Source organism: Dermacentor albipictus, unplaced genomic scaffold (genome assembly GCF_038994185.2).
Source record: "Dermacentor albipictus isolate Rhodes 1998 colony unplaced genomic scaffold, USDA_Dalb.pri_finalv2 scaffold_14, whole genome shotgun sequence".
In the NCBI taxonomy this organism is placed as follows: domain Eukaryota; kingdom Metazoa; phylum Arthropoda; class Arachnida; order Ixodida; family Ixodidae; genus Dermacentor; species Dermacentor albipictus.
This window is the reverse complement of record NW_027225568.1, coordinates 13,648,326-13,675,725: the sequence shown is the minus strand read 5'-3', so window position 1 is coordinate 13,675,725 and position 27,400 is coordinate 13,648,326. Positions and strand designations below refer to the sequence as shown.

Genomic DNA, 27,400 nt, shown 5'->3' with positions numbered 1-27,400 from the left:
CAAACAAGTAGCTGTTGGTGCCATTGGCATGCTTTGAACGATATGACTAAAGGTGCCTGTTACTACCTTAAGCAATTATTGCATGTTGCAGCTGTTTGGCACTGGGATTGCCGCACATTTCATTTGGTTCATTCAAAATGCGCGTGCTGTACTCTCATTGTGCATGTGCTGTTGCAAATTGCCATGCTCAGCCGCACTTTTGTGTGTGCATGCATATATAAATTTTTGTCGGGAAATCTCCAATGGCTGATGTTGCCATGACTGAAGTGTTGGCATTTTGCTTTAAACAGATCAATGTTGTGTTGAAGCAGGGTCTGTTCGTTGTAGGTAGCCACATATACAGGATCTGCGTAAAAATAGGCAAAAGAAGTCAACCGGATTTAGCTCTAATGCACACTTTCGTTGCCACGACAGCTGGGACCCTCTGGAACAAAGCAGTCAGCAGTTGCACTTGGAATGTTTGGGAGGGGAGGTCGGCTTTTTGTATTTCGATCTCTGTTACACAGGCATGAGCAGGCATGCTTGAGTACATATCAAACTAAGGGCCATTGAATGCGTGCCATGTCCAAGCACTTTAGTTTTTTCTAGTTGGCATCTGTTTTTGCTTTGGTTGAACTCTGTAAAAATTCAGTGCATACGCCACTGTGAATCGAGAATGCCTGTTTAACGTGTTTACAAAATTGTGCTATGACCGTAATAGTGGGGACTTCCCCTGAAGTGGAAGTAACTTAAAAAAGAACCGCCCAATGCCTTTGTGACTGTGGGGCTCATAAAATTGCTGTAACTATGTGTCGTTTATGATTATGTTATGAATGGCCTTGTGTGTGTAGCTCATGGCTCATAATGCAATTTTTGCCACACATCCGCAACATTTATTTTAAGCACTGCTGAGTTGTGTAATTTTCCCTAGTGAAGTTTCAAGTATGCTTGTCACAAGAGCAGCTCTATACAAAAATTGCAGCTGTGTCAATTTTGAAGGCCATGTGGTATGTTGTGCACATCATTAGAGCGCGTGTGCGATGATAGTGCTAGTCGGAATTCTTCAGTGACTTTTCGCCCTGTGTTGAAGAGAGTTGTGCCGCTCTCTTCGATTGTGAAGCACCTGTTGTAATTTTGTATAGGATCGACACTATGTGTGAATAAGTGAAGAAATTGTGACAGAAATTACTAACGATGAATTTTAAAGTCAGCGATAGGTTTGCAGCCTCCCCTATCACTAGTATGCTGGCTACAGCTTCATTGCAATGCATTAAGTTTAAGTGCATGTGCTGGACATGGAGGTTTCTGTTGCAGATGGGGTGCTTTAGCTTCAATGTATTTGAGCCTACATCCTCCTTGTGTCACCTTGGCACATCCATTGCGGAGGATTGGCCAAAAATGTCCACATACCGGTATCACGCATGCAGTGCTGAAGTTGTCTGTCTGGGCACATACCCAGTGACCCAAGTTGTCTACTAGGTCAGACACCAGCCAGCCACAGGTTGTCCACATACCCAGAGGGACAAGCTAGTAGACAACTTCGGTTATTACTATATATGTGCCACTGGTTACTGTTTGAAATTGTCCATCCATCCAAAGTAGCGAAAATAGGTAAAGAAAGCTGTTGCTTTACTAAAAAAAATGAGGTGGGCAGGACAATCGCTGCCTGCAGTTGAGTGACTAAGTACACTCGCCAAACGGTAGCACTTCTATCAAGCTGCCATGGATGGTGCTAGTATTCTTGTACTGTAACAGAAAGGTGCAATGTGCTTCAGTGTCTGCCTAACGTTGTGAGAAATTGCTGCTTGGGATTGTTTATAAATTGAGAGCAGACACTGAGTGGGGCAGGTTTACGGGCAACCATCTCCAAACATATGAATTTCTTTTTGCGCAGCATGCTTTGCCGAAATGTCGGTGTATCTTTTTATGCCTTGCAGGAGTGAGAAGGTCTATTGACAGCAGAACTTCCTCGTCCTATTCCTTAAAGGTATAAACAATGGTGCTTCTGAAACGTGAAGTGAAATGTGTGGACATATCTGGCATGTAGCTTAATAACTAAAAAAAATCATGAGCAATTGCACATTGTGAAGGTGGATGGCCAGCGAAGCTGTGTAGCACGCGACATAGAGGTGACATGGAATTTGGATAAACGTATGAACAAATTTATTGTCTTGATCGGTGGTCATCGTGATGAAAGGAATGCACACCCATTTTTTTTATAAATCCACGTTCATTCGTTCTATACATTAGTTGTGTTCATTCGTGTTTACATTTCACGATATAGTTAGGCAAAGAATTGGAGACCAAAGTCACTGCACCGACTGGCAGTGCGCCAGTGCCGTCCATGCCTTCGCAGGGGGAGGGGCAGGATGGCAGATACGGCTGTGTGGCAGATACAAGAGCTTGCTGTTTACTGTTCTGAATTTTTGTAAGAGTGCTTTGCCATTTACTGCAACATTTACTCAAAGTGAAGGTGCACTTTCTGCTGCCGGACACACCATTGCTGCACAGTAGCGGTAGTTTCTAAGCAAACTCGTAGAACTTGTGCTGGCCAAACAAAAAAGCCATTATTTTAGACCGCCTTACAGCTTTCCAAGTGAAGCTGTCTCTGCCTCATCTTTCTTTGGATGAATGGCTTTCTGGCCGATGATGATGATGTGTGGTGTTTTATGGCGCAAGGGCCAGGCATGGCCAAAGAGCACCATGACAAAGGTTATGTTAACGGTGCATTGTGAATGATGCAGGCAATGAATTTCTAATGGTATATGTGACATGGCTGTAAAAAGGCCTAAAATCGGTCGCTGTGGGTGGCGTGAAATATACACTTGATAAAATAATGACACTGGCTAAGTAGTGCTGTGGGCTATAGTAATGGAGTTTCGTTAAAATCATGATGCAATAAAACATAACATTCACACTTTAGCTTCAAAAAAGCCTTTGAGTGCAGGACTGTTATACTTAAGCTAAAATTTCCTGGCCAAATGATTTCCAGAGTGTCTGTTTCAGCTAAAAACTCTAAAACTAGTCTCGGATTCAAAAGCGGTTCATTGCTGTGAAAAAATTTCGGGTGAAGAGGAATATTTTCGCGATATGCGGAAATGAAATACTTTTTCCTCTGTGCTTCTATTGCAGGGCATTGAATAAGAACGTGCAGGACTGTGATATTTTGGCCGCACTTACTACAAGTGGGAGGATACCCCCCAGTCAAGAGGTGTGAGTGAGTGCCGTAAGTGTGTCCGATTCTTAATCGGCAAAGGAGCACTTCGTTATATCGTGATGTTCACTCCAATATCCAATATCTTAATTTGGGTTTTATCAAGTGCAGTTTATTTGATATCTCAGCATTCCACTGTTTCTGCCAATTGATTTTGAGCTTGTGACGCAAGTATGCTTTAAGACCTGTGCCTGGGATGGGTATGTTTATGTCCGTGTCACTAAAAGCTACTGAAGTAGCTTTCTCGTCAGCAGCTTCGTTGCCATTTATGCCACAGTGGTCAGGTACCCAGCATAGGATGATCATTTGTTTAGCACTATAAGCTGAGCATAGCAATGTATGCAGTTCAATAAAGACAGTGTTTTTATGTTTACGTACATTCTTAAGGGCTCGCACTACACTCAATGAGTTTGTGAACACTATAGCCCTAGTAAGATTGGTTTGCCTGGTGTGCTTCACTGCAGAGAGTATTGCATATGCTTCCGCTGTAAAGATACATATATATGGGCTCTATGTACCGGATATTAAGAATGCTGGTCCTAGTGGTGCGTAAGCAACACCAGAAGAAGACCTAGAGGAATCTGTGTAAAATTCAGCACGAGAATATTTCTCCTGAAGCTCAAGAAAATGTGACCGTATGTGTGCCTCACGTGCTCGTTTTGATGTTTCTGCAAACGACAGGTCACATTCTATAGTCTTCCACTCCCAAGGCGGTGGAAGCCGCGTAGTTGCCATTATGACATTCTCTAAATTTGCACTCTAAACATTGCTTCCAAGAGAAGGGACAGAGGAGGCCTAGTGCCTGGGCGGTTACGGAAAAGCCTAGCCGTAGACAGGTCGACTGAATGGCATGGATGATGGAAATCTGATTTCACTTTGCGGGCGTATGAGAGACCTAAATATGTTCTTTGAAGATGTAGGGACCATTCGTTAGGTTCAGCATACAGGCTTTCTATGGGGCTAGTCCTGAACGCACCAGTAGCAAGACGGATACCCAAGTGTTGGACGGAATCGAGCATCTGCAAAGCACTAGGCGTCGCAGAGTTATACACAATGGCTCCGTAGTCAAGGCGTGACCATATAAGGCTCTTGTACAAGCTCAAGGGGCATCCTCTGTCACTTCCCCAAGATGTGCGGGACAAGAGCTTCATAGATTCATTGTCCTCGAGCATTTCATTTTCAAATATTTTAAGTGTGTGATAAAAGTTTGGAGTCTAAAATGAGGCCTAGAAATTTATATTCATGACTAACAGATAGCTGTTTTCCATTGAGATCAATAACGGGCTCCGGTATTACCCCTCTCTTATTGGAGAAAAGAATGCATGTACTTTTTTTCAGGGTTTAGTTTAAAGCCGTTCTCTTCTGCCCACTTAGACAACCTATTCAGACCAAGCTGCACCGGTCGCTCGCAGATGCTAAGATTACATGACTTGTAACCTATTTGGATATCATCCACGTATACGGAATAAAACATTGTACGTGGTATGATTGTATGGAGCGAATTCATTTTTACAAGAAATAAAGAACAGCTCAGCACTTCACCTTGTGGCACACCTGTTTTGTGAGTAAATAGACGAGATAGGACATTACCATTACGAACATGAAATGTGCGGTTGCACAGATAACTTTGAATCACCTTTAGCAAGTTGCCTCGGATGCCCATTCCAGCTAGATCACGAAGAATTCCGAAACGCCAAGTAGTATTGTATGCTTTCTCCATGTCATAAATACTAATAAGGAAAACTGTTTGTGCACCAAAGCATCCAGGATATTTGTCTGAATACGGACTAGTTGATCTGTTGTGGATCTGTGTTCCCTGAAGCCACACTGCAAGGGATCTAGTACCTTGTTACTTTCAAGAAAATGCACCAAGCGGCGGTTAGTAATTTTCTGAAAAAACACACATAGGCAGCTTGTTAGGGCTATAGGCCTATAGCTGCTGGCCAAAGACGGGTCCTTGCCCTCTTTCAGAATAGGGATTATGACTGCTTGCTTCCTGGTTGACGGAATATAGCTGGCAGAGAATATGGCGTTAAAAAGAGAAAGGAGTGTTTTGTGTGCTTCGGGATGTAGGTGTTGAATCATCTCGTAAATTATTCGATCGGTTCCAGGAGCTGATTTGTTACAACTATGTAGTGCAGCCTGAAATTCCGCCACATTAAAAGGACGGTTGTAGGATTCAGTACTCTTTCCTTTTAGGTCCTGAAGCCGTCTCTCAGCTTGTTGCTGGTATCTAAGAAATGCATCGGAGTAATGCAATGAGCTAGAAATGTTTTCAAAGTCTGCCCCTAGAGAGTCAGCTTTGTCTTGAAGAGTATTTCCTTGCGTGTTTACTAATGGTAGAGGATGAGTTTCCGACCTTTGATTTTATTCAGTCTGTTCCAGGCTTTTCGTTCGTCAGTATAAAAGTTCATGCTAGAAATATATCTTTGCCAGCTTTCCCTTTTGGCACGGCGCTGCGTTCTTCTACCCTCAGACTTTATTTTCTTGAAAATGATCAACTTCTGTGTAGTTGGAGAGTCTCGAAGGTTGTTCCAGGCATTATTTTAATTTCTACGCGCTTTCTTGCAGTCGTCATTCCACCATGGAACATGTCGCTTACAGGGCGATCCATTTGTTATGGGGATACATATTGACGCCGCATCAACTATAAACGCCGTGAAATATGTCACTGCATCTTCGATAGAAAGATTACAGATGTCATTCGAAGTCAAATGTGTCAGCTCCCTGTATAGTGTCCAATCAGCACCATAGACTTTCCACCGGGAGACATGTGGAGAGCACTCATCACCTTTTGTTAGTTTTATGACAATGGGGCAATGATCGCTCTCGTAGGGATTCTTAATAACCTTCCACTCCAGATGCGGCAAGAGTAAACTCGTTGCGATGCTTAAATCGATAGATGAAAATGTTTTGTTTGCGATACTGTAAAATGTACGTTCTTTCCCATTAAGCAAGCAAGCATCTGTAGTGAGGAGCAAGTTTTCAACTAATCGTCCTGTGGCATCACAACCACGGCTTCACCAAAGGGTGTTGTGTGCAATAAAATCGCCAACGACAATGTAGGGTTCGGGCAGTTCAGAGATAAAGTTGTGAAATTCTGTTTTTGAAAGTTGGTAGTTTGGGGGGATGTCATCATCATCATCATCAGCCTGGTTACGCCCACTGTAGGGCAAAGGCCTTTCGCATACTTCTCCAACAACCCCGGTCATGTACTAATTGTGGCCATGGCGTCCCTGCAAACTTCTTAATCTCATAGGCCCACCTAATTTCTGCCACCCCCTGCTACGCTTCCCTTCCCTTGGAATCCAGTCCGTAACCCTTAATGACCATCAGTTATTTTCTCTCCTCATTACATGTGCTGCCCATGCCCATTTCTTTTTCTTGATTTCAACTAAGATGTCATTAAATGGCGTTTGTTCCCTGACCCAATCTGCTCTTTTCTTATCCCTTAACGTTACACCTATCATTATTTTTTCCATAGCTCGTTGCGTCGTCCTCAATTTGAGTAGAACCCTTTTCGTAAGCCTCCAGGTTTCTGCCCCGTAGGTGAGTACTGGTAAGACACAGCTATTATACACTTTTCTCTTGAGGGATAATGGCAACCTGCTGTTCATGATCTGAGAATGCATGCCAAATGCACCCCAGCCCATTCTTATCCTTCTGATTATTTCCGTCTCATGATCCGGATCTGCCGTCACTACCTGCCCTAAGTAGATGTATTCCCTTACCACTTCCAGTGCCTCGCTACTTATTGTAAATTGCTGTTCTCTTCCGAGACTGTTAAACATTACTTTAATTTTCTGCAGAATAATTTTTAGACCCACTCTTCAGCTTTGCCTCTCCAGGTCAGTGAGCATGCATTGCAGTTGGTCTCCTGAGTTACTGAGCAAGGCAATATCATCAGCGATCGGGGATGTATACAGAGCTAATTGTGATCAGTTTATTGAACAGTTCCGCAGGGACTGCAACTGCCTCTAGAGTTGTTTTAAGCTGTAGTTTCTGGCAAGCAACACCCTTATCTACAATAATTGCCACAGTGCCAGACGGGGCAAAAGCGTCGTTGCGGTCTTTTCGATAAACGGCATACTGCCGGAGAAAGTTCGTGCGTGAAGGATAAAGATGCGTTTCTTGCACACACAACGCCTTTGGATTGTACTCATTTAAGAGTTCTTTAATGTTGCCTATCTTGTGAAGTAAACCCCTAACGTTCCATTGTAATATCTGTGTATCCATAATGTATGTGTTTTGTGCTGTGTGTCTAAGAAATATAGATTAGATTATCTCACGATGACGCCATAAGGCTCGGCCTGGCGGTGCCGACGTGGACGCGGCCGGCCTCGGTCTGAAAAGACCGGGCTTCAGGACACTAATAAAGTTTTGTGAATGAATGAATGAATCTCACGAGACCTTTCCAGGCCCCGTGAAACGAGATCTCTCTATCTGGCGGGTGCGCTCGAGGGAGCTGCGCCGCTCCTCTTGCGTCTGAGACGCCGAATTTGTGCTCGTATCCATCACCTCATCTGGGGCGGTGGATACTGCCCGCGCGGCGGGCACTTTCGCGGGAATGTTGGGCTGATCTGCTGGGGCAGTGGCCGTGTGTCCAACAGGCCCTAGGGTCTGCTGGTCCTCCTTTGCGGGGGCCGCTGCAGCGCTGGCTGTTCCAGCGGGGGGGGGGGTGCTGATGGCGTGACCACGGTCACACTCTGTGTTACTTGGGCGGCCGCCGAATGATGTAGCGCTGCCCCCCGGCGCGCCACATCGGTGTAGGAAGTACTAGACTGATTGCGGAGAGCGAAACGTTTATGTGCCTCTAGAAAAGATAGGTTCAGTTTACTTTCAGTTCAGTTTCAGTTCTATGATTTGTTTCTCTTTCTTCCACGAGGGGCAGGATCGCGTGTAGGATGGGTGATCTCCTTTACAGTTGGCACAGCACAGTGCTGAAGTGCAGATGTCTGAGGCGTCTTCTGCTGAACTACATTTAGCGCAAGTATCACGCCCTCTGCAGGTTTGCGACCCATGCCGAAAACGCTGACACTTGAAACATCGACGCGAATTTGGGATATATGGTCGAAAACGTAGCTTGCAGTAGCCGGTTTCTATTGTTTCAGGCAGGTTTCTGGTTCCGAAAGGAATGATTATGTGTTTGGTCGGTATTTGTTTTTCATCTCGCCTTAATGTTATTCTTTGCACTTTTACTACGTTCTGGTCTTGCCATCCTTCTAGTGGTTCGCTTTCACTCATTTCGAGAAGGTCATCTTCTGAGACGACCCCGCGCACTGTGTTCATGGATCTGTGTGGGCCCACTGAGACTGGAATTTCCCCAAATGCTACAAGTTTCGAGAGCTTGTCATATTGTGGTTTGTCGCGAAGTTTGAGATGAAGATCACCACTTCCTATATTCGTTACTTTATAGCCGGGGCCAATTGCTTCCGTAAGGTATTTTGCTACAACAAATGGTGAGATCATTCTGACTGCTTTGCTATCGTTCTGACTGTGTACAACATGGTACTTGGGAAAAGATTGCTTTGTTTGCATGAAAAACGTGAAAGTTTCATCGGTGCGCCCCCTCATCCTTAATGCACTCATTGTGCTGGACATGCGACTCCTCACCAATCCGCTATACCCAACAAGGGAGGGAAACAGCGTCACCCGCGACACATGTCCCGACCTCACCATAGTCAAAAATGTCAAAGAAGCTACGTGGTCCAACCTGGGGGAGACCCTTGGGAGCGACCATTCTATCGTAAGCACCTCTATCTCAACTACAAAAAAACAGAAGAAATCTTGGCATAGCAAGAATCACTGATTGGACCCGATTCCGTACAATCATCACAGACAAGTGACAAAAGATCACATCTATCACAGAATGGACTGTCGGTATCTGTAAGGCACACGAAGAGACCACGGAGACTATACAACGTACTCCAGAAACTCCAGAAGTCGACACACACCTCATTCAGCTATAGCAGCAACGTCGCCGGTTGATAAGAAGGTGGGAACGTCAAAAACTAAACAGGCAACTACGCCTACGAATCGCAAACACCACGGAAGAGGCGCAAAACTACGCCACTGAATTGGCACACCAAAATTGGCGCCAGTTCTGTGAATCTCTCAAAGGGACATTAGGAACCTCAAAAACATGGACCGTCTTAAGGAACCTAACTGATCCCGCAAAATCGAAATCCGAAGCAAACAGAACTCTCAAACGCATCGCTCACACCTTCCCATGCAACGATGGAGCTTTATTAAAAGCATTACAAGACAAATACATTGGTGCAACTGGGACGACTATTCCTCCATGCACACAGCGATACGCAGGACGTGCCAGCAAGGAGCTGGACGCCCCCATAACCGAATCCGAAGTATACGCAGCCGCACGAGCCTGCACCAAGAACACTGCAGCCGGCGCTGACAAAATTAACAATGCCATGATTCGCAGCCTCAGCCAGGAGCAAATCAAAAAGCTAACCCAATATATCAATGACTCTCTGCGGCAAAAGAACATCTTACCACCAGAGGGGAAGCATGCCGAGATCATTGTCATACCCAAACCAGGGAAGCGACCAACAATCGATGCCCTGCGACCCATCTCATTAACATCATGTATGGGCAAACTCTATGAAAGAGTAATACAGAAACGCCTCCAAACTTACATTGAAGACAACAACTTCTTTCACCCATCCATGATCGGCTTCAGATCGGGGTTACCCACACAAGATGCCTTCCTACTCATCCGAGAGGAGGTCTTGACCAACATACCAAGAGGCGGGGAACATCTAATCATGGCACTCGACCTCAAAGGCGTCTTTGATAACGTATCGCACCAAGCCGTACTCGAGGAGCCATCTAACATCAACTGCGGCGAGCGCATATATGAATACGTCCGAACGTTCCTGTCAAACCGAACGGCCACCATAGGCATGGGAGAAACACGGTCTGACCCACAGGCTAGGCCTAACAAAGGCACACCGCAGGGATCAATTATATCACCCCTCCTATTTAACATCGCCATGACCAGAGTCGCTAGGGCATTATAGGCCATACCCAACATAGGGTTCACCTTATATGCCGACGACATCACGGTGTGGACAAGGACAGGCTCCCTCGCGGAGCAGGAGCACTATCTCTAACAAGCCGCCACTTGTGTTGAAACAACAGCACACCAGTGTGGCTTGAAATGCTCTCAGGAGAAATCCCAAGTAATTCGCATCAATGGGTACAATTACAAGACCCAAGACCCCATCCACATTAAACTTCAAGGAGAACTCATCCAAGAAGTAACACTCATCCGAATACTCGGCATTTGGCTACAATCTGACCGCAAGGCCACACACGCCACCAAACTACTCAAAATATCGGCCACACAAGTATCGCGTATGATACGGCGCGTGGCAAGAACCTGTAAAGGCATGAAGGAACAAGACACCATGAAATTGGTTCAAGCGCTTATCAGCCGACTGTCCTACGGCCTTCCATATATCCCACTCCTTACAGCAGAACGAACCACAATTGATGCCATCATTAGGACAGCTGTTAAAAATGCACTAGGCCTCCCACCATATACCGCCAACCACAAGCTTGAAGCTCTGGGAGCGCATAACTTTCGACGAAATCCAAGAAGCAGTTCTCCTATCTCAGCGGGAACGCCTACTCAAGACGGAAACGGGTAGACTAATACTTCAGCGAGCGGACTTACGCGTCATACAATCTACCACTAACATTCCAACAGGAGACAGAGCATGCCTGCACGTAGCTCCCATGCCAAAGAACATGTCGTCCCACTCGTGCGAAGGCAGAAGAACAGCAAGAGTGAACTACATAAGACGGACAATGAGAAGAAGTGGCAGGGCCGTCTACGTAGATGGAGCGTTGTACGGACCTCCCAATGGACATGCAGTGGTAGCAACTGTGGTGGGACCCAATTATCAAGAAATCACAAGTCTAACCATATCAAACTGCTCCGTCCTGGAAGCAGAAGTGGCTGCGATAGCACTCGCCATACAACACGGGAATGCTATCAACCAGTCCCTTCATATTATCATCGACTCACAGGCGGCTTGTCGGCTCCCCCTAGCAGGCAGAATCCATAAAAGACTGTTCCAGCTTGTTCAAAGCAGCCCAGGATCAAACATTGACGTTAAACACCAGATCACTTGGACCCCCTCACACTCTGGGTCGGAAGGGAATGAGACAGCTGACGGTCTAGATTGAGGTTACACTAGCCGAGCGGATAAAAACACAATCTCCCCCGACCACTCACTACTTCAACCAATGTCAACAGTTAATAATATTAGGCTCCATTACCAACGCCTCATGCGTCAGTTCCTACCACCACCACATAGACAACTTACTGCGCAGGAAGCCCGCGACTGGAGACAACTCCAGACGGACACTTTCCCCAACCTGTATAAATATCACATTCTGTTTCGAGAACGCTACAGACCTACCTGCCCATGGTGCGACGGTCACCCCACCGCCTTCCATGTTACGTGGGGGTGCACGGGGGACAAACCCATACAGTTACGAACACTTAAAACGAAGGAGCAGTGGGAAGCCTCTCTGTCCAGCTCGGACCTGACAACCCAGTGCAGCCTGGTACAGCAGGCAAGGGCAGCAGCACAGGCCACAGGGGCTCTGAAATGAGTTCTCCATCCGCCGTCCAAGTCTTTGACAACTACTTCTTTCCCTTCGAAATAAATGTTTCTACTACTACTACTTGAGGGAGCGATCAGGTAATGGTGGAAAGTTGCTTGCCATAGAGCATTGGAAATTTCGGCGGCGATGGTGGCCACCCACCACCAGCCCAACAAGGGGACGCTACAAGGTTGGAAGAATACCTGCACGCGCCAGCCATGCATCGCCGCTATAACCTAATATATATACCCAAGATTGGATATATTACACACGGTTAACCCTTGCCGCCAAGAAATACGGAAGTAATAAGAAGTGAAGAGGAGACAGGAAAGATGGAAAAGTGGGAGGTGGTGGTAACAACTTTATGGAGACTCTGCTCAGTTATGATCTGACAGGCCCGAGACCTAGAATTGCCCCTCACGAGGAGCGACCCTTTCGGCCCAGGCAACGAGGGCTTTTTGTACTTTTTCACCCGGCGTTCTAGTAGTAGTAGTATGTTTATTTGGCCATATTATATACAATACAATATGCCCTCGAGGTGAGGCTAAAGGAGGTAGACCAAGCATACCTCCTGACAAGGCCTAAACCCCGATCACACATCATGGAAACGGGGGCCGAATGGACACAGAGAAAAAAACAAAACAATGAGCAAACATGATCACAATAGAAAATAGTTAATGATAGACAATAATAAATATCCATTAACAATAAACAAAACATTTCATAATATGCACAATCAAAAAAAAAGAAAACTAAGTATACAGAATTAGCTGAAATTTAACCGGGGGGGAAAAGAATCGTCAGTTTTTTCTTAAATACAGACACACTATAACTTTCTAAAGCAATCTGAGTAAGAGACTGGTAGGCATTACATAATGTTATAATTTGATAATCGGTTGTTTGTTTACCATAATTTGTTCTGGGTCTTGCAGTAGATAGGGCAACGGAACGTAGACCATACGCAACGTTTCTCGAATTATAAGTATTAGAAAAAGAGTTAAAGTCATGTTTGACTTTATAAAAAATGTGAAGAGCCAAACTAAAATTGTATAAGTGAAAGAAATTGCGAACATGAAATGTTTCGAAAAGATTAGCTTCAACAGATGAACTTGAACTTAATGAACGTAGAGCTCTTTTCTGGAGAGAAAGCAGTTTGTGTGAATCAGTTTTGTTGCATGTACCCCACACTAGGTTGCAATACACCAGGTGAGACAGAACAAGGGCAAAACATAACTGTTTTTTAATTTGTAGTGGGAGGAGATGTCTAACACGATAAATAACATAAATAGATCTGGCCATTTTTAGTCTAATGTAGTTTATATGATCACTCCAACCCAAATCGCTACGAAAAAACACTCCAAGGAACCGGCAACTATGAACTTGCTCGATGTTTAAGTCATTAAAATATAGTTTGATGTGATGATCTAATGGTTTGTTTTTTGGATGGAAGAGCATAAACTTTGTTTTGTTTACGTTTAATTGAAGTTGATTAACATAGAGCCAAACCGCTAACTCCTCAAGCCAGGTATTACATTGGTGTTCAAGTACTTGGAGACTGGAGCCGGAAAAAAAGACATTAGTATCGTCGGCATACATCAGGATATTAGGAGTTAATGGAATGTTTACAATGTCATTAATACAGAGAATAAATAAAAGTGGTCCCAGAATTGAACCCTGAGGGACACCGAATTTTATCATACCAAAACTGGATTTTACATCATGAATCTGAGTGTACTGTATCCGTGCAGTTAGATAACTTTCCAATAGTGAATTTGCCACTCCACGGATCCCGTAAGTTTTTAATTTGTGGAGCAGTATTGTATGTTGCACAGAATCGAAAGCTTTGCGCAGGTCGAGAAAAATTCCAACAGAAAAAAGCTTAGTTTCAAAATTGTTAATTATAGAGTTTTTAATATCTAACAGAGCAGATTCTGTTGATTTACCGGCCTGAAAGCCATACTGTTGGGGGCAAATAAGATGTTTAGCTTGTAAGAAATTGTTTAGTCGCCTATAGAGTATACGCTCAGCTAACTTCGAAAACAGAGGCAATACCGAAATAGGACGGTAATTATTTGGGTCATTTTTGTTGCCTCCTTTGAATAAAACGGTAACGCGCGCGACTTTTAATTTGCTAGGGAATACACCAGAAAGAAGCATTCTGTTACAAATATGCGTGAGAGGGCCAGCAATAATATTTACAGCACATTTGATAGGAAAAGCAGCAACTTCGTCATCTCCAGGTGAGCAGGTGTTCCTGAATGAATTAATGATAGAAATAACTTCATCCACTGAAGTAGGAGACAAAAATATAGATTCAGTAGTGCAAGACGGTAAGTATGAGTCAACAGACCGAGTTGAATGACAGCTAGCAGAGGGTCGGTATGCTCCGGCAACTAAAAAGTGTTCATTCAGCATATTGGCAAGTGAAACTCCAGCATAATTCACCCCATTGACTTTCAGCTCAGAGGGAAGACAATTCTGCCTGTTCCCTATAATAACGTTAATACCTTGCCAAAGTAATTTAGGATTGTGTAAGATTGACGAAAACTTATTTATATAGAAAAAAGATTTAGCTTTCTTTAGATCTGAGTTTAATTTATTTCGAAACTTCTTAAACTTAGCTAAATCATCCGGGCATCGCGTTTCTAAAAAACGAGAGAACATTTTGTTCTTTTCTTAATTTGTTTCAAAAGTGCCCCTGTCATCCATTCTTTTCTAGCCTTTCTATGTTTTTTTATAGTTTGAGTTGGGAACGCAGCGTAATAGCATTCAAGCAGCTTCTGAATAAATATATCATAAGCACGGGACGAGTCATTTTCACCATATACATCTACCCAATTAATTGTCGACAACAAGTGACAAAATCTGGAGATGCTCTTTTCATCATTAACTCTACGAGCGTGAACGCGTTTATTCAATTTGGTCGTATCAGGAAAAAGTGAAAAGAAAGGTAAGTGATCACTAATTCCAGAAGAAAAAACACCGGATATGCAACTCTGAGGTGGGAAATTAGTGAAGCACAAATCAATTTATGTTTCAGAGTGCAAGGATATGCGAGTAGGCAATTTAATAGTATTGTCACAACCATTAGACAGCATTATTTCATTTAAGTTAATCTTCAGAGCGTTATCCTCCAAAAAGTTAATATTGAAGTCACCTAGTACAATGATACGCCAGTTGTTTTGGTTAGCAAACTTCAGAAAACAATCAATGAAGCGAAAAAAAATTGTCAGAATTTCCTTGAGGGGGGCGATACACAACCATAATAGTAACTCTATGAAAAGCAATGCAAACAGTTTCAAAATCAGTACAAACAATTGAATAATCCGACAAGACCTCAAAGCACAAATAATTTTGCACATATAAAGATACACCACCACCACGCTTTCCATCTCGAAATACTGAAATGGGCTTGTAACCAGCAAACTCGCTGACATCTGCATTTGAGGTAAACCATGTTTCAGTGAAGGCAATAAGGTCAAAATTAAAGTTCAGTTTAGTTAATTCAGCTTCTACTTCTTCCGATTTATTTTTTAGGCTTTGACAGTTCAAGTGGTAAAGAGATAGTGTGTTGCGAGGATTGTAAGCACCATCCTTTAGAAAGTCGGTGAATGACTCGGCAGTAAAATAAGCCATTTTTGAGCAGGTGTACTGCGCAGTCTCGCAGCAACAGTGATTAAACCATCTTATCAATGTCCTCCTCACAAGCGATCCTGATGGCTCGTGCACCAGGTTGCTTTCGAGCGTAGATCTTTCCTTCCTTTGACCAGACGAAAGCGTACTTCATTTCCTTAGCCTTCATTTTAGCGAGCCACAGTAAATTCCTGCTAGAAGCCGTCAGGTTATCGAAGAATCGAATGTCATCTTCGCATTTTTTGCGCTTTGAAATCCAGTCTGATTTTGTGGATCGGTTGGCAAAACGGATCAAAACCACAGGCACCTTGTCTGGTTGAGATGGAAGGCGGTGTAGCCCTTCAATGTCATTTGCTACAAGTGTGGGCAAGTCAAGCTTTACAGCAAGGCTGTTTACTTTGCTCAGTAAATCTTCAGCATCTGTCACAGGCATTCCATGTATTTCCATGTTTTGCCGCCTACTGTACTGGCTCAGGTCGTTCAATTCCTGACGCAGTTTTCGAAATTGCTGACCGTCCTGGTTTGCCTCAATGTTGTCAACTCTCTTACGCAGGAGCTCGATTTCCTTGTCATGCCTATTAGACACTTCGAGCAATTTGTCATACGTGTCAGACATATGTTGTACAGACTTTTCAATGCTTGAAACGGTTTCCTTCAAAGATGTCAGATCATCCACTTTGGCCGTGAGATTTGCCAATGACTTACTAATCCCAGCAAGCCGTTTGCATAGGACAGCAGAAGATGCATCACTGCTGCTATCCTGACTGCGAGACGCCGAAGACCGACATGTCAAGCATTTCAAGACTTTTCTTAATTCGGCATTTTTTGCTTTAAAACTCCGCTCCCCAACCCCTGCACACTTCCCCATATCAAACCTTTGACAGCAATCTGCACAAGTCATAAATTCTTCACCATCTATAATGTCTTCGTAGCATGCAGAACAAGGATCAAAATTTTCAGATGACATTGCAAGCAAGACACTAGACCATGGGCAGCAGTGGCAGCAGTGGCGGCAGCATGCACTGGCAGCTTAACAACAGTAAGAAAAGACAACTAACCTGCAAAATTCAAAACAGTTGTTTGAGCACTCTTGTGCAGCAACGTGCCACCGCCACCGCTGCCGATGTGTGAAGGCTCTCGACGACTTGCGCAGCTTTATATCCAGAAGGAAGGGGGCGTATCTTCACGTGATGACAGCACGTAGTCAGCCACACACGGTGCGTCAACGAAGCCAGCAGAATGCAGATCGCGCTTGATACGGAAATTCTTCTTGCAGACGGACAGCAGCGAAGGAACTGCAAAATTCAAAACAGTTGTTTGAGCACTCTTGTGCAGCAACGTGCCACCGCCACCGCTGCCGAGCTCTTCCCACGTCTGTTGTGAGGGAGCTGGCAGGAGCGACCTGGGAGGGGGTAAGCCCTCGCACCCCAAAGAATGTGATTTTGGATAGCCAATGTTTGATTTGTGCAATTTTGACATATTGGGTTCCATTGCCCGTTGATAATGATGGCTAGCCAATGTGGGCTGGGGAACGATTTAGTTTGGATTCGACGCAGGATCGAGGCTTACGCTCGCGTGAGGCTTGCGTTTGGAGGCGGGTAGATTCGCATTTTTTGCTCGTAATAGTTTGGTATTTCGTGGTATGTCGTCGGTGCCTCATCCATGGGATCCGACACTGAGGGGCACATCTCCCGGTTGATTAGACCTCGGGCTACCCAGTGCGCCTCCTCATTCCCTTGATTTTCCGATTGGGAAGGGACCCATACAAGTTCAACAGTGTTTTCTATTAAAGTCCCGTAGGACTCGCGCTGCACAGACGCCTATGCTGCCTCTCGAAAAGTTGACTATTGCCCTTCTGGAGTCGCTTATGATATTTTGCACAAAGGGATTCATGATGGCCAAAGCAATGACAGTATCTTCCGCTTCCACGGTGGACGCTGTTTTTATGGTCGCGGCGTTGAGGATACTTCGCGACCTCTCCGGTCACGACGCTCACTACGTAAGTTTGGTGATTTTGCTTTGCTGCATCGACATAAGGGGTGTGATGGTTGCATTGGTACCTTTCTTGAAGGGCCTTGGCTCTGGCAGACCGCCTCTTGTCGTGTCTCCCAGAGAGCATGTTCTTGGGTAATGGTTTTATAACCAAATGGCTTTTGACCGCACCGAGTAATGTTGTTCCTGCTGAATTCGTAACGGGATTCAGCCCGAGTTTACTTAGAATAGCCCTGCCAGTTTCGGTGCGAGAGAGTCGTTCACGTTGGGCTGTTTTATGGACCTCCACGAGTTCGTCTAAGGTATTGTATATACCTAGCTCAAGTAATCTTTCAGTGTTCGCATACCTCGGGAGACCAAGGGCAGCTTTATGAGCTGTGCGAATGACGCTGTTAACCTTTTCCTTGTCAGAAAGGCGTAGGTGGTAGTAAGGGAAGGAATACACGACGCGACTGATCAGGAAAGCCTGCGTCAAATGGCAGATATCAGCCTCCTTCATACGGCGGTGTCGTGTGGCTACTCGTCTGATTAGCCCACATATTTGGGGGGCTGTCGTCCGTAATCGGACAATCGCCTCAGAATTATGGGTGTTATGTTGAATTAACATGCCCAGGACTCTTATAGTCAGTACGGGCGGAACTGGGCCGTCTTCCATACTGACTCGTATAGGGGAGGTGGCGTCCCTTTCGGTGGCGTGTTTGGTTTATTTATCACGGATGACGAGAAGCTCCGATTTTGTCGGCGAGCACGCTAGACCATTCTGTCGCACACAATTTTGTACGGTATCCGCGGCCGCTTGTAATGCTTCCGTGATTTCTCCATCGGAACCGCTATTTGTCCAGATGGTGATATCATCGGCATAGATGGAGTGTTTGATATGCGGGATTTTTTTCCAGTAATGAAGGCAGGTTTCGCATGGTCACATTGAAAAGGAAGGGGGAGAGGACCGCACCCTGAGGGGTGCCCCTTGTACCTAATTGAAATTGTCCGCTTTTAATGTCTCCAAAATGTATTTCTGCAGTGCGATCCTTGAGAAAGCTTGTAATATAGCTATAAGTGCGCTTCCCGACATTCATTTGGGCTAGATTTGTAAGTATTGAAGCATGTGACACATTGTCGAACGCTTTACTCACGTCCAGCCCTAGAATTGTACGGGTGGCTCTTATAGGGCCCGGATGTAGGATATCTTGCTGAATTTGCCACATAATGTCTTGAGTGGACAGATTTGATCTGAAGCCTATCAACGTATGGGGCAGCAGCCCATTGCTTTCAGTGTACTCGTTTAGCCTGTTAAGAATGACGTGTTCCATAACCTTCCCCAGGCAAGAGGTTAAGGAGATAGGGCGGAAATTCTCTAGCTCCAGCTTCTTCCCTGGTTTGGGTATGTAAATTACGTTTGCATGTTTCCAGCTGGTGGGTATAGTTCCCTCTTTCCAGTGGATGTTGAAAAGATTGGTAATTTCAGTAACCGACTGATCGTCTAGGTTCCGTAGCAGTTTATTCGTGATGCGGTCCTCGCCAGCCGCCGCTGTTGTTTTGATGTTGTTTAGGACAGCACGTACTTCAGATTCCATAATTTAGCTGTCTAGTTCTCTGTTTCCTTTCCGGTATAAGCTACGGGTAGAGAAATATCGGTGCTTGTATTAAAGTAGCGGTTTTTTAGAGCTTCAAAAAGGGCATCATTATCTCCCGGGAAAGAGTGTATGATCCTCTGAAGGTTCTTTTGTTATGCTGTTTTAGTCTGACTGGGGTCAAGTAGGTGTTTAAGCAGGAACCAGGTGTTTTTGCACCCTAGCTGGCCATTAAGGCGGTCGCATAGCTGGTGCCAGTGTTCCTGACTGAGCTTTCGTGAGTATTTCTCGATATCCCGTTCCAGTTGCGCGATGCATCTGCGTAGGCCACGGTTGTGTTTCTGCGTGAGCCAGCGCTTCTGCAAACTCTGCTGCGCAGACCACAGGTGGACCAATTTAGCATCTGCAGCCGGGCCGTCCTCCTCCTGGTCTACCTCCGTGGTCGAGTTAGCTGCGTCTTTGAGAAGAGTGGATATCCATTCTTCAAGGTTTGTAATGGTTGCGGGTTCGCGTCTATTGCGAACATACCGGAAAGCGTCCCATCTAGTGTGCCTAATTTTCACCTTATTTCGCTTGTAGCCTCTGGAGGATACCGTAATGGAAAGAATGTAATGGTCGCTATCAACGTTTAGTTCGGTATTCTCCCAGGTGGCATTGTCTATGTTCCTGGTGAAGGTCAGATCAGGCGAGGTGTTTTGTCTCACGCTATTGCCTATGCGGGTTGGTCTTTCAGGGTCAACAAGAAGAGTAAAACCAAGGTCTTGAGCGGTCTCCCAGAGTTTAGTGCCCTTCTTTTGACATTTTTGGTAGCCCCAGGCCGAATGGTGCGCGTTAAAATCTCCCAGCAGCACGAGTTGTGCATGCTTTGCAGCTTTATATGCTTTGCCTATTAGTGTAGCTACTGCTAGGCTTTTATCTCTAGGGGGGCTATAAACATTCAGAATGTAGAGCGTTTGGTCCGATCGTCGTTTTGGCAGGATTTCAACAAAGGTGTATGACACCGCCGGGAATTCAAGGTTTATTTGGTTGGCGGTCAGATTTCTGTTCACCATGGTCGCCGTGGCCGGAGAGATATCTGGAGCGGTAATTTCGTTGTAAGCCGCAAAACCTGATAATTTTGCCGCTATCCCAGTTTCTTGAAGGGCAACTATGTCAGGTTTGGTTTGGTGATTTTGAAGCGTGTATTCCAGAGACCTGCGTTTACGGCGGAAGCCCCTGCAATTCCACTGCCAGATTACGATTGGCGCTTTGGCCATCACGTTTGTTTTTGCGGTTCCATGCACGATGAAACCGTGCTAGGTGTTTTTGTGAGCACTCCGGAAGCGCGTTGAGCCACAGAATCGCGTAGCATGTTTGGTTCTGGCGTTGGTGCAGGCGGAGTTACCACCTGAGGCTGAAGGTAAGGTTGCGGTTGGGATTGGGGTTGTGCCGCATACCCAGGAATTCTGGACATGCGTTTAGTTTCTTTTTTCGCCACCACGTGGCGTATCAACCTTAAAGGTTTGAAATTCGCGCCGTGACGTATGCAATGACGCACAACTAAAGAAAACACAATAAAAAGAAGCACACCCTGAGACTGTTGCTTCCCCTCGGCACTTGGAAACGAGCGCGCTTATGTATCAGCGTTATCTTGAAGACAACCTGCTACTTGCTCGACTTGCAATGAATCCACGATTTTCTAGACACCTTGCCAGACAGCTCGTCGACATTCCGGGTGAGATGTCTGGCCGAGATAACAGCTCCCGCAAAGCTTGCATTGGGTTCCCTTTCTTTGTTGTTTTTCTGTTTATTTGTGCACAACTGCGGCCGCGGGCTTCGGTATAGTCAGCATTATTTTTCTTGTGTTTTCTAAGAACCAGTGTGATTCAATAAGAGGAAGCTTTAGCTCGGGCCCTTCTTCGATGCCGGCTGCTCAAATGCATGTAAAACGCATAAATGATTTTATGAGAAAATCGCTCAACCGATATGAAAGAGAATGGTTGCATTCAAGAGAGAACGTTAGATCACAGTGATCGCTGCAATAATAATTTTGATCTAGGCCATGGCATTACTGACAAGAATTATCGGAAATCGGCAAATTTGAAAAAGAAGTACGAAATTTACAAATCCGTTAGTGCGGATGAAAACTGATATCGCATCCCTCTAAACTGCATCCCTTGAAGCATTTCAATCGGACAAATTCGATGTATGAATTTATAACTTATGTGAAGTTACAATGCCTGTTAAGATTTTGCGAATACTATATTCAGGAGTTGGTGGTGTATTTCAGGGTGGCATATGATATATCATTTTTGTCTGCATTAAATGAAATATTAGGTGCAGCTTAGCGAATTCCGACATCATCTTTAGTTTGGTTTCTTGAGATTTCGCAATTTGTTTGAATTTAGAAAACTGGAAGCTAAATAAAAATTGGGTTTCTGAAATCTAATTTTAACTGTTTCTTTTAACTTCAACATAACTCATGAATTGCGGTGCAGTGGTCGTAAGAAGAAAGGAGTGATGATTTCCTAGGTAGGAGCTAAAGCTTCCCGTTAAGTTAGGTTTAGACTAATACTTTTGTATTAGTCTAAACTTGTATTTGTAGAGAAGAAGCAAGACGCGTAGCGCATATACATTGTGGCGGCCGCAGTTCGATGGGGGCGAAATGCGAAGACACACGTGTACTTAGATTTAGGTGTACGTTAAGGATGCCCAGGTGGTCTAAATTTTCCAGATTCCCCTACTACGCCATGCCTCACAATCAGATCATGGTCTTGTCACGTAATACCACATATTTTTTTTTATTTACAGAATGTACAGTTTTTTACAGTAATCGACAAAGCAGGCTAGTCATTAAACCGTTCACTTCTTCAGACCTAAGCTCGTGCTCGTGTTCCTCAGCTTTGTGCAGAGCTGCGTAACATATTTCCACTTGGCGTGGAAGCACCGTCCCGCTGCTTTTGAGGCAGAAAAGGACTGGTAGCGTTTTAGGCGGCTGACCTGAACGACGTCATGGGAAGTCTGGATGAAGCGAGTAGTAGGTGTGACCGGAGACATATCGTAGGTTACGTAGGTTACCTGACAGAGGAGCCGGTAAGCGCCGGAGTAGCGGGATATCAGTTCTTCCGAGACACCGAAATGGCGGGTGGGAGATCGAAGAGGTACAAGATCCCCGAGAATATAATCGGCGTCCCGGTGACTACTGTCGCAAATGCTTTTACTCTTGTTCTGAGAAGCACAAAGGCGACGGTGAGCAACTTGGCGTGTTTCTTGGGCTCGAGCAATGACATCGCTTGTATACTAAGACACGGACTCTTGAGGGTGTCAGGATTGGGGGCTCAATCCCATCGTTCGTGGTCCTTTGCCAAGATTGGAGTACGACATGAATTCGAAGGTAGCTGGCCCATGCCGTCGTCCAACTTATTTACGCTGAGGACGTCGATGAAGTGAAGAACTGCTTCTCATCGAGAACGAGGAATATGGGTTTATTTACAGAAATTAAATCAGTCTAACATGACTACTTGAAAAAGAACAGTGTCAGTCCAACATGACTGCATGAGAGAAGTGAATCAGTCTAACATGACTGCTCAAGAGAAGTGTAACCAGCATTCGCACAACAACAGTTTTTATACACTCGGTCCGCCGGCCATACGAGGCGGCGACTGTTCGTTCACTCATCGCCAACTTGCTGCCGCTCCGCAGAACAGTTTACGTACACAAAGGCACACACATTCCGATGCCCAAACGACGGCGTTGGAGGGGTGCCGTTCCGGCAAGTTTCGGTGCCAATCATGGGTAGCTCGTTGTCCTGCGGCTGGCCGAGGCATGGGAAGCACCAAAATACGGCTTTCCCGCGGCAGCTTGTTCATGCGTATCAGATCAGCTCCGCGCTGGAGAACTCCGGAACCATTGTTCGCACACCGAACTCGTTCCGTCACAATGTCGATGGGGCTGGTGGAAGGAGGTGGTTTTCAGCACAAAGGCCGTTTCTTCGAACGCCTCCTAGCTGCAGCGACGGTGAATGGGGGATGCGCGTCGTGTCCCCCAGTCGTAACTGGGTGGCAATCTTGCCTTGCAGCTCGCCATTCTTAACAGTGGGGGATGCGCGTCGTGTCCCGCAGTCGTAACTGGGTGGCAATCTTGCCTTGCAGCTCGCCATTCTTAACAAGGGGTAGACAGTATTGTATTAAAAAGCAATACTGAATCTCGGCCGCACAACAAATAAAACGGCGAGTAACGTGCAGTGTCGTGGCGTGATGAATTGTACGCTAATATGACAAACGGGCGAGCAGTATCCCAGTCACGATGGTCATCAGAAACATATATGAAGAGCATGTCTGTTATTATTCGATGAAGCCGCTCCGTAAGACCATTGGTCTGCGGATGACATGCATTAGTAAATTTGTGCTTGGTAGAATAAGCACGTAATAAGGAATGTGACTCGAGCAGCTCGCGCAGCAATATATAATGTGTGTGTGTGTATGAGTGTGTGTGTATGTGTGTGTATGTGTGTGTGTGTATGTGTGTGCGTGTGTATGTGTGTGTATGTGTGTACGTATGTGTGTATGTATGTGTATGTGTGTATGTATGTGTGTATGTATGGGTATGTGTGTATGTATGTGTGTATGTATGTGTGTATGTATGTGTGTATGTATGTGTTATGTGTATGCGTGTGCGTGTGTGTCTGTGTCTGTGCATGTGCATGTTTGAAGAACTACGTAGAGTGGGAATAGACACGAAGAAATATACACCTTATTGACTCTCGTCTATAGACAGTCTAAAGACGAAGAATGAACAACAATAAAGAGAGACTGTATCGACTTTTTTCTATAGACTGTCTATAGACTTCGAGTAGACAAAAAGAAATAGAATTCTTATCGACATTCGTCTATAGAAAGTCTATATATAGACAAATAACAGGAAAAAATAAATAGAGGCTGTATAGACTTTCGTCTATATGTAGTGTATAGAGAGGAAGTAGAAAAAAAAGGAAGGAACACCGTATCAACTTGTTTCTATAGACTGTCTATAGACTGCGAATAGATAAAACGAAATAAAAATGTCATCGACTTTTGTCTATAGAAATTCTATAGACAAATGATAGAGAAAAATAAATAGAGGCAGTATCGACTTTTGTCTATATGTGTCTGTTGTGGGAAAGCAGACAAAAAAGAAACGAACACCATATCGACTTTTTTCTATACACTGTCTATAGACTGCGCATAGACAAAAAGAAATAGAAACTTTATCGACTTTTGTCTATAGACAGTCTATAGACTTTGTATCAACAAAAGTCCAAATCCATAGATTCTATAGAATCTATAAAAAGGCAAGGTTGTCTATAAAAAGTCTATAGACTTTCTATAAACAGTCTAAAGTCATTTTTGTAAGGGTTAGCAGTCCAACACCACACACACTAAGCAAGCACGGCGCGGATATAGAGTTTACTTGAATGTTATTTATATCCACAGAGGCAAGATTGAATGGCACTGGCTTTATACCATTATCACTTTCTGAAAGCGAAACCAACGCACAAAGAAAAAAATATATATTAGGAGCCATTCCACTCTGTGGAGATGGATGACCAGTTAAGCTGTAGCACATCAGACAGGATTAGACAAGTCGTCATGTATTTATTTTCACCATTTGGTAATGGTACTGACGATAGCCTTGTGGTTACTGTGATATATGCGGGTTGGCCCGGTTACAACCTTGGACAGAATCTTGGCCAAAGTAGAATCTATGCACGACCGTTGCTACTTAATTGAGTTACTTCGATTGGTCTAGCACTTCAAACCAAAGTCTTGCTGCACAATCTCAGTGAACCATTTCTTTTCTGGTTTTGAAATGCCCACATTGAAGCCTCCAATGGTGATCACAAGGGTAGTGTCATCGCGGCTAACCAATGCAAAGTGCATGGTCATGAACTTCTTAATACCACAGTTGGGTGTGCCTGAATATATATAGACAGTGGATATCATAATTCCGTCTTTCGTTTGTACAGCACACACAACTCCACAGTCGGTGCCCCTCTCCTCTTACGAGTCAAGGTTGTATGGTAGTATACATACATTTCCTCCTCTGCATATATGGCAATGCCTTCTGCGCGTGAAGCCATGTGCGATTCCAGCATACCCATCGACGGAAAACAATGCATATTCATTATTATTATTATTATTATTATTATTGTTATTGTTATTATTATTATTATCAGTGGCGGAGCACTCGAAGCCTGCTTCACCTCCGCCGCATGACAGTCCGATACTCCGCAACCTCCTGGATCGGCCGGCATTTTTGCCCCCTGACACGACAAATGCATTTCGGGCCAAAGGTACATAGCTTCGCTGTGAACGCGCCTGTGCAGTTAGTACTGCCGTCCTGTATTTTGTCTCGACGGCACTACCCTTACAAAAATGACTTTAGACTGTCTATAGAAAGTCTATAGACTTCTTATAGACGACCTTTCCTTTCTATAGATTTGGACTTTTGTTGATACAAAGTCTGTAGACTGTCTATAGACGAAAGTCGATAAAGTTTCTATTTCTTTTTGTCTATACGCAGTCTATAGACGGTCTATAGAAAAAAGTCGATAAGGTGTTTGCTCTTTTTTGCCTACTTCCCCTCTATGGACTACCTATAGACGAAAGTCGATACAGCTTCTATCTATTTTTGTCCATACTTTGTCTATATACTTTCTATAGACGAAAGTCGATAAGGTTTCTATTTCTTTTGTCTACTCGCAGTCTATAGACAGTTTATAGAAAAAAGTCGATAAGGAGTTTGTTTCTTTATTGTATCCTTCCCCTCTATGGACTACCTATAGACGAAAGTTCATTACGGTCTCTATCTATTTTTGTCCATACTTTGTCTATAAAATTAAATTAAATTATGGGGTTTTACGTGCCAAAACCACTTTCTGATTATGAGGCACGCCGTAGTGGAGGATTCCGGAAATTTCGACCACCTGGGGTTCTTTAACGTGCACCTAAATCTAAGTACACCGGTGTTTTCGCATTTCGCCCCTATCGAAATGCGGCCGCCGTGGCCGGGATTCGATCCCGCGACCTCGTGCTCAGCAGCCTAACACCATAGCCACTGAGCAACCAAGGCGGGTATACTTTGTCTAAAGACTTTCTATAGACGAAAGTCGATAAGGTTTCTATTTCTTTTTGTCTACTCGCAGTCTATAGACAGTCTATAGAAAAAAGTCGATAAAGTGTTTTTTTTGTATCCTTCTCCTCTATGGACTACCTATAGACGAAACTGGGTACAGTCTCTATCTATTTTTGTCCATACTTTGTCTACAGACTTTCTAAAGACGAAAGTCGATAAGGTTTCTATTTGTTTTCGTCTACTCGTAGATTATGGACGGTCTATAGGAAAAAGTCGATAAGGTGTTTGTTTCTTTTCTGTCTACTTCCCCTCTATGGACTACCTATAGACGAAAGTGGGTACATGTCTCTGTCTATTTTTGTCCATATGCTCTGTCTATAGACTTTCTATAGACGAAAGTCAATAAGGTTTTTATTTCTTTTTGTCTACGCGCAGTCTATAGACGGTCTATAGAAAAAATTCCGTAAAGTGTTTGTTTCTTTTTGTCTGCTTCCCCTCTATATGGACTACCTATAGACGAAAGCCGATACAGTCTCTATTTATTTTTGTCCATACTCTGTCTATAGACTCTCTATATTAGACAGTTAATAATAATAGTCGGCTAAGGTTTCTATTTCTTTTTCTCTCCTGGTGTATTGAATGTCTATATAAGAAAGTCGATAATATGTAATGCCGAGTTCCCATACTCCCCGCCCTCTGCGAAGGCGATGATATGGCACTGGTTCATGCGCGACCGGCACCGCGCGCAACCCCGGCGCGGCGGGCAAACCGTGCAGACTGCTAGTCGTCATTCGGTGCAGCTGCACCGAACGAGGATCGCGGCGGAACAGGCAACGTCCGAGTCACAAAGGTCTTCCAGGCACCCGAAGGCCCTAAACCTGGCTGCTTCCCGGACGTACTCTTCGCGAGACCAGCTGGTGAAGGTCAGATGGTGATGATGTGGCAAAGGTGGTGAATAAGTCGCGAAAGCCGGCAGACCAGGTGGTGAATTCACCACCTGGTCTGCCTCTGAGTTGTCGTGGTATTGCATGTCTATAGATTAACAATAGACAAACATCGTTAATCTGGGCCCAACCCGTGTACGCTGTAACCAAGCGCAGGTACCGGTGGATAATACGTAGCTGCGTTTGATATAAGCCACTGAAGTTGTATACTGCTGAGATTGCTGTAGAGCCTATTTGTAGACATTAGTATACACATAGTGTATACCTCCGCATTTGTTGACCACATGATATGATCTACGTAGTCGGTCTCGGCAATCCCAAGACAGTCTTCACAGTTG

At 44.6% G+C, this 27,400-nt stretch overlaps 1 long non-coding RNA gene across 2 annotated transcripts in view; it reads left to right on the top strand.

Moving 5' to 3' along the window:
• LOC139051705 (uncharacterized) overlaps positions 1-27,400 on the top strand; it is a 95,491-nt gene that overhangs the window by 64,230 nt on the left and 3,861 nt on the right. For both annotated transcript variants that reach the window (XR_011509503.1, XR_011509504.1), the window contains one exon: positions 3,112-3,205. This is a non-coding gene — a long non-coding RNA (uncharacterized lncRNA). The remainder of the gene's footprint in view (positions 1-3,111; positions 3,206-27,400) is intronic.